At 47.2% G+C, this 8342-nt stretch overlaps 1 non-coding gene across 1 annotated transcript; it reads right to left on the bottom strand.

The window, feature by feature from the left end:
- Positions 1-1214: 1214 nt before the first annotated feature.
- LOC111726678 lies at positions 1215-1318 on the bottom strand. Its single transcript, XR_002774395.1, has one exon. It is a non-coding gene; the product is annotated as a small nucleolar RNA U13 (small nucleolar RNA).
- Positions 1319-8342: the final 7024 nt, after the last annotated feature.

Below are 8342 nucleotides of genomic sequence, written 5' to 3'. Positions count from 1 at the left end.
CCCTTCCCTGTGGTTCCCTTAATTTCGCTGGGCTTTTGTTTGCTCTTCTGAAAGATTCCAGGTGGGTGCTGGGTGGGAGGCTAGAACTTGGAACCATAACGTCCCTGTCAGCTCTGATAGTCCACAGACCTTGCAGCATATTTGTTTCTTGATTATTTTTAAGCTTGATGGGGCAAACCATGGCCCTCGGGTAGATTCCAATGTACATGTAGCAGTGCCACTCGTGCGACAGCCCTGCCTTTCATTCCAGGCGGGAGAGAGAAGAGGGAACAAGTTCTACCACCTGGGTGGGGGCCATGAACTTCACTCCTAGTCTGACCCTACAGAGAATTGTCCCCATTTCTTCTCTAGTCTCCTGCTAAGGTCCTGGGGAGCAGAGTGAGATCATGTCTGAAAAGTGAATGGAACATCTTGGAGCAAAAAGCTATAACTCCAAGGCCTACCAGTGCCATTAGCTGTCTCTAGTTTCTAATCCCGATCCAAGGACCAGATTGAGTTTATCTTTTAAAAGAACTGGTCAGCTCTTGAATCAAAGAGCTGACTCCTCTTATTCTCCTCTTCTGGGTTTTCAAATGGTGATGAGAGCCCCTAATGCCATGGCAACGGGAGCTGGGGAAAACCTAACCCAGAAATGTGGGGTAGGAAAGAGACCAGGGAGCTGGCAGCATCCCAGGGACGAGAGAATCGTCCTCCTGAAGGCTTGCCTCATCTTGACACTGCTTACTCCAGCTAGGATTTTAAGGAGTGGAAATGTGGGCTCTGCCGCTCCGCTACCTGTTGGCTGTGTGACAGCTGGCAAACTACTCACCCTCTCTGAGCCTGTGTTGCAGGCTTGTCATATCGTTTATGTCAGAGAATGAATATGTGGGAGGGCTTGGCAGGAGTTAGATGCTCAACAAAGAAAAGTCATTCCGGCCTGTTTTTTTTTCTTTTGAGACAGAGCCTCAGGCTGTTGCTCTGGGTAGAGTGCTGTGGCATCACAGCTCATAGCAACCTCCAACTGCTGGGCTCAAGTGAGTCTCCTGCCTCTGCCTCCCAGGTAGCTGGGATTACAGGCCCCCACCACAATGCCCAGCTATTTTTTAGTTGCAGCCGTCATTGTTGTTTGGTGGGCCCGGGCTGGATTTGAACCCCGCCAACTTAGTTGTATGTGGCTGGTGCCTTAGCCGCTTGAGCCATAGGCGCCGAGCCTGTTTTTTTTTCTTTGTTTTAAACATCAGATGGGTTATGTGCTGACGTTTGTAACAGGGTTTGAGGGAGGCACATCTCACTCGATGGTGTGAAACTCGGTCACCATGCTTTTGAACCACAGAAGGACCTGGCTGGTTGTAAGCGTTGGGTTTCTTATCTCTTGCTCCAAGTTTGCCACTGGCGGCCTCTGATGATGAGATGTGTCCCTTGGGGAGAGAGTGAGTGAGAACGGATGTCCATCTGTCAGAATCACTCAGATCTGGGAAGATCCAGGGAAAATCTGCCTGAAATGTTCCTCGCATATGTGGTTCCTCTCTGCTTAAGATGTGATGATGATGGAGGGAAGAGGAAATCGATAAGCTGAAAACCAGAAAGGAGAAAACCTGGATTCTTACGGCTCCCAGAGAGACCCTGAGCCAGTCACATCCACTCAGTGGCTTCGGACTTCTGTCCTATGAGTTTAAAAAGGCTCAAAGTTCTTTTTATTTTTTTTTTATTTTTTTATTTTTTTTTTTTTTGAGACAGAGCCTCAAGCTGTCCCCCTGGGTAGAGTGCCATGGCATTACAGCTCATAGCAACCTCCAACTCCTGGGCTCAAGCGAGTCTCCTGCCTTCGCCTCCCAAGTAGCTGGGACTACAGGTGCCCGCCACAACGCCTGGCTATTTTTTGGTTGCAGCCATCATTGTTGTTTGGCGGGTCCGGGCTGGGGATTCGAACCCGCCACCTTAGGTGTACGTGGCTGGCGCCTTAGCCGGTTGAGCTATAGGCGCCGAGCCTCAAAGTTCTTTTTAAAGAGCACATATTCAAGTTTGGGCAAGGTTTCCTCTGCAAAGTATCTTTCTACTCAGCTCCCTGTGGACCGAAATCACACAGCAGGGCCGCCTTCTCTGGAGTCATCCAGAGGGGTTTTGTGCACTGGGCCAATGTGATCTGTGGATGAATCACCAAGGCCATCATGCCCGGGGGAGGCTGGGACAGTGGACACCTGTGCGTGGGTGAGGGGAGGGGAGAATAGGGAAAGCCACGGCTGTGCGGCCTCTGTACAGCTTCTACCTTCTTATATTTTGCCAAAGGCCGAGGCATTGGTCACCTACCAACAAAGTCTCCGTGCACCGGGAGAAAATGAGAGGACTCAGAAGCTCACCGTGTACCCTTGGGAAGGCTGCTCCATCTCACGGGGTTCCAAAGTCTGCGTCTGTAAATTAAGAGCGCTGGACTCTTTCTGCTCTAAAACTCTGATGATGTGTCCATGTGGGAGGATGCTGCCCAGGACTTCAGAGTACCGGGGGCAGTAGCCAGGAGCTCTGGGATGCAGCCTTTTAGAATCTGCTTAGAGGGAAGGCCATGGTCATGGCTGAACCCAGGTTCCCTGTGTCTCTTCTGTAAGCCGTGGATGAGAGAAAGGGCTGAGGAAGGACTCCTACAGGAAGTGATGGTGGTATAGAGACTGGAACCCTCTCACTTCTGTGTGTAGCATTATTTTATTATTTCAAAAAATGTGTATTGCCCATCTATGGCGTATCCATACTATGCACTTAGTCACGGCATACACAACACACATGTAAAGCACATGCTCTAGTTCAGGAGACAATGAAATAAATGGAAAACTCCTGTGTTAATAGCATTTTATTACGTGATAAGGACTATGGGAGACACAGATTCAGGGTTGTTTTTTTTTTTAATTTTAATTTTTACATATACACATGTTTATTAGGTTTCCACTATTTGCCTTCACAAAATTAAAAAGGCTTAAAATTTAACAACAATAACAATATTTAACATAAGGACTAGAAACGAAAACCTTGTAAAGAATGAATGAGGATAAATACATTCAGAAAAGAAATCAGACGATTGCTGCAACGAAGTATTAAGCAATAATAATAATAGTAATGCAAAGAAAGTCGCATTGTCAAATAAGAGTATGTCTATTATAGAATGCTTTGACTCTGAGCAGATTCAGGGTTTTGACTGGGTTTTAAAAATTTTTTTTTGAGACAGAGCCTCAAGCTGTTGCTCTGGGTAGAATGCTGTGGCATCACAGCTCACAGCAACCTCCAACTCCTGGACTTAAGTAATTCTCTTGCCTCAGCCCCCCATGTAGCTGGAACTACAGGCGCCTGCCACAATGCCCAGCTATATTTTGGTTGTGGTTGTCATTGTTGTTTGGCAGGCCCAGGCCGGATTCGAACCCACGAGCTCTGGTATGTGGCTGGCACTTTAGCCACTTGAGCTACAGGCTCTGAGCCTGACTGGGGTTTTAATGGTGGGTGGTGGTAGTTGTAAATAAAATAGATGACTTTCAAACAAGATAAGAAAGACCTTGGCTGGCCGAGGGGAGAACACAGGCCTTGTTTAGAATATAACTGCACGTTAATATCCACAAAGTGCCGTTTAATGATGCTATTCATTAGTGCCACTTGTTTGTTAATAATTAATAAATGAATCATCATCTGTTCATTTGTTCCCCTTTTTTTAAGGCTTAAAGAGGGAAAAGTTAAGAAGCCAAGGAGACACAAAATTTGCACAAAGTATCCCTTTTCTTATGGATCGTCCTGTGTCTGCTCTGATTTCTTCCACGGTCATCTGAGATTTTTCCAGGGCTGTTCTATCCCCTCCAGCTCCTCTCTGGTGCTCCCGTTTCAGTCCGATGCCGGCTAGCAGAGTGGACCCGCCAAGGCCTGCAGCCGTCAGCTCGTGGGCTGAGGTGCGGGGATGTAGGGGGTGCCGTGTGTCTTGGATAGCCCCAGGGTTGGGTCGTTGGGGACAGGAGGAGGGAGGAGGCGGGAGGCGGGAGGCTCAGGTCCCCTTCCTGACTGGGCAACCTAGGGGACAGTCACCCAACAGCAGGCTTCAGCGTCCTCCTTATTAGAAATAAGGGGGTCGTAATGTTAACCATGATACCAGCTCAGGGTTGTTGTGAGAGTTGAGGAATAATAAGAATAAAAAGTATTCCAAGTTTTGGAAAAAAATGCCATAATAGAACTGGATGCAGGGCAGGAAGTCCTGTGCTCGTTTCAGAGGGCTAGATAGGAAGAGACGCGCCCTGCGGCCTCAGAGACATTGTGTTTCCATAGCAGAGAGACAGACGTGCTGTTCCTGCACCTCCGTGCTTTGCAGACCGTGGGCCAACCCGCCAACCCCTTCTCTGCCCTGGGCCGGAGTAATGTACATGTAACTGACTGGGATAGACTAAGCTTCCTGTTAATGATTGGACGGAAAAGATACAGTCCAAGGACATGTGTTCATGTGGGGCGGGGGCTTTTGTTTCACATATGCGATCTGGTGACCCGACAGGCCAGGTAGCCCCCAGGATGCTGGGCCTGGTGCACAAGGTGGAGGCGCAGGGGGCGGGGCCAGGATATCTGGGGCGTGGTCAGGATGCCAGGGGCGTGGCAGGCGGCTGAGGGCGGGGCCAGGATGCGGGGGCAAGGCCTGGATGTCCCGGTGTTGTCGTGATGCTCTGTGAGGCATACGCTTCCCCCTTGAAAGGCCTTTCTCGTTAATGATCTTTATAGGTATTGCCATTCCTTCAGCCCCTTATTTGGTGAATAAGGTGCATTTTTTAAAACATTGTATTGACCAGAACAATTTTATTCAAGCGTGCCAGTCATTATCTTTGTTTGTGAGCCGTCTATGCTTTGTACCCATTTTCTATTGCTTTATTTATATTTTGCATTGATCTGTTGGGGCCCTTATCACCTTGTGAATAATACCCCTTTATTGGCTTGCTGTCAGTAGCTTTTCCAGTTGGTGGTTTGTCTCAATTTTGTTTATAGTATTTTTTACAACTTTATTGGGGGTATAATCAGTGTACAATAACCACACATATTATGTTTCACTGTATGAGTTTTGGAATATGTATACACTATGAAACCATCATCACGATCAGAATAACACATATTTTCATCTTCCTCCCTTTCTCTACCCTTATCCTCAGGCAAGCACCCATCTCCTTTCTGCTACTACAAATTAGTTTACATTTTCCAGAATTTTAAATAAAAGAATTGTAAAGGATGTATCCTTTTTTCTCCTGCTTCTTTCACTCAGCCTAATAATATTTTGTGGTTGTTGCGTGTATCAATAGTGTGTCCTTTGTTGCTGAGCAGAATTCCCTTGTATGAATATGCCACAGTTTGTCTGCCCATTCACCTACTGATGGACATTTGGGTTGTCCTCAGTTTGTGGCTGTTAAAAATTGAGCTTTACGAAATGGAGCGTCTTCGAAGACTTGTGTGTAAGTCTTTGGATGTCAAGTAGGATTTTGGCATGTAGAGAGGAAAGCATATTGCAAGGAGAGGGAGTTCGTGGCCTCAGAGAGGTAAAGACCAGGATATGGACAGGAGACAGTATGGCAGCGGGCTGGGGAGCTGGGATATTGGGTATTCATTTGCAAAGCAAAGCAAGAAGAGAGAGCAGGTTAGATCCGATCTCACAGGGCTTTGGGGTTATGCTTAGGACTTGGGGTTTTTTGTTTTTGTTTTATGATATGTAATAGTGAGCCATGACATTTTTCTTTTCTAAGGTGGCAAAGAACTATAAAATCCCAACTTTGGCTTGATGCCTGTAGCACAGTGGTTATGGCACCAGACACATACACTGAGGCTGCTGGGTTCAAACCCAGCCCAGGCCAGTTAAACAACAATGACATCTGCAACAAAAAATATATGGGTGTTGTGGCAGGTGCCTGTAGTCCCAGCTACTTGAGAGGCTGAGGCAAGGGAATTGCTTAAGCTCAAGAGTTGGAGGTTGCTGTGAGCTGGGACACTACAGCACTCTACTGAGGGTAACAACGTGAGACTCTGTCTCAAAAAAAAAGAACCCCAACCTTGTTCACATTAGTATCCCTTCAATCCATATTTACTGAATAGCTAAACTAAATGACCAGTTTGCTTTTGACATTTGCACTGGGAAACATTCACGCAAGCTTGAAGCTAGGAGCTGCCAGTGGCAGAGTTCAAGGTGCTGGGGAGAGGAAGCTCCTCTCTTCCCCATTTGCAAAATTTTGCCCATCATGAACCTGGACTAGTGTGCGCGGCCCCCTCCCCCAGGTATCCCTAATACAGTGGAGTGTATGCATTCCAACAGAATTCATTTGTAAGGTGCAAAAAATAGATTTCTGGTAGGTAAATGCTAGCTCTTTACTAACTTGCATTAAAAATCAGAGATGTGTTACTGTAGAAAAATATCACCTTCTAAGTCACATGGGCTAATCTGAAGGGACTAGGAAAGGGGCGCCTGGGACCCGAGTGTGTAGTCAGCCTCCCTCTGCTAAAGCACGCGGCCAGCTAGAGACAGCCAGAAAAATCACTGCACACGATCACATTCTCCCCTTTGCCATTTGCTAAGCCCAGCTAGAAGCCAGAGCTCAGGGGGCCTTTGGATATGGTCCATACTCGCAGGAAGCAAGATGGACAAGGGTGAGACCACACGTGGGAGGTGCATGAACTCAAAGCTCCTGTCGCATTTGCACCTGTTCATACTAATCCATTCTGCATCCTTCATCAGCTTCGTACCTCAAGGTCACCCCGGCTCTCTGACTTCTGGTTATATTTGGCCAATGGGAGGCACCCCGAGCAGGAGGGCTGGCAGGATACTTATTCCTCTGCCTTCCCCCTTGCTGTGCCCCGTGCTAAAGGACCAAAGGCCACAACTACGGTTAGGAAGCACCTCCCCATGCAGTGACTTTCTCCGGGTTGTGGTGACCATTTCTCCCCTGTGGCTCTGCTAGGCCTGGGGCACCGCACCATCCCTTGCTGGTTTCTCCTAATCCTGCTGCTGCCTTTATGAATAATCTCTCATGACATGCCTTGAATCGTTGTCATCTATTCCCTGCCAGGACTCTGACTGCTTGTGTTATGCAGAGACTAGATCCCTCCTCGCAAGAAAGGAGAGGCCAGGCCATATTTTATTTTATTATTTTTGAGACAGAGTCTCACTCTGTTGCCTCACAGAGTGCCATTGGTGTCACAGCTCACAGCAACCTCAAACTCTTGGGCTCAAGTAATCCTCTTGCCTCAGCCTCCCAAGTAGCTGGAACTCCAGGTACCCACCACAACTCTGGGCTACTCTTTTTTTTTTTTTCCTCAGAGATGAGGTTGCTTTCTTGCTCAGGCAGGTCCTGAACACCTGAGCTCAAGCAGTCCCCTCTCCTCTGCCTCCCAGAGAGCTAGGATTACAGGCATGAGCCACCGCGCCAGACATGGGCCATATTTTGGAGTAAGATTTGTTATTACAGGTTCTTTTCCCATCATTCCAGCTGATAGGAACGTAGGTTGTGTTTTAGCTACATTGGTTGAAGAGCAGAGCATAGGAAAAGTGGGTCAGTGGTTTCTTCCCTGTTCTAAATTATCTTTTGACAGTTGGCTCCATCCCTAATTCCCGGTCCACTTTTCTTAATTAGGCTGCTGGATGTTCTTTGCTGTAGAAGTTTTGTTCTTTTCAGAGCCCATCAGCTTGCTCCCCGCCCCCGCCCCATCCAGGTTCTCCACATCATTCCTTGCCTGGTCTGGGTGTCTTCTCAGCCCCCTGGTAGAATTGCGCAGAGGATAAACTTTTCTTGTGATCCTTGTCTTTTTCCCAAGGGTTAGGAGGAGGCAAATGTCATTTTCATATCAGGGAGCTTTTAGTCCTTATGAGGGCAGGCACCTAATTACACAAAATAGTAACTCTGAAAAGAAAAGTGACCTTTGAACATAAAAAGGAGTGTAAACTAGGAGTAAGTTTATTTATTTAGCAAATACTTAGGGAACACATATTGTTCTAAATATCAGGGAGTGCATTGTGCCAATTCCAGCCTCACAGTATTAGGCTGGTATTAATTGGCTTATTAATGCATTAGCAAACCTGCTATCTAATTAAGTAATTAATTAGTGACTGTTTAGCACAAGTAGTGCAGATTTATTGGGTTTGGTGAGGTTAATGCTGAGGAACACTGGCCTATTGATGGAGTTTATTTGGAATCCTGTTACAGTTGCAGCAACAATCTAGCATGTTAGGAGTCCACATGTGTCCTGTCTAGGAGGACAGGAAAGGCAGGGAGAGAAGCCAGTCTTCAAAGCTTGGCTGTGCAACTCACTATCTGTGATCATGGGCCAGTGAAGTCCCACTCTACGCCTACTTCCGTTCTGTTATGAGTGGGAAGGCCTGGACT

This window comes from Otolemur garnettii, unplaced genomic scaffold (genome assembly GCF_000181295.1).
Source record: "Otolemur garnettii isolate 467f Iridium unplaced genomic scaffold, OtoGar3 scaffold00074, whole genome shotgun sequence".
Classification (NCBI taxonomy): domain Eukaryota; kingdom Metazoa; phylum Chordata; class Mammalia; order Primates; family Galagidae; genus Otolemur; species Otolemur garnettii.
Note: the sequence above shows the minus strand (reverse complement) of the source record. Positions and strands in the feature narration are given on the sequence as shown.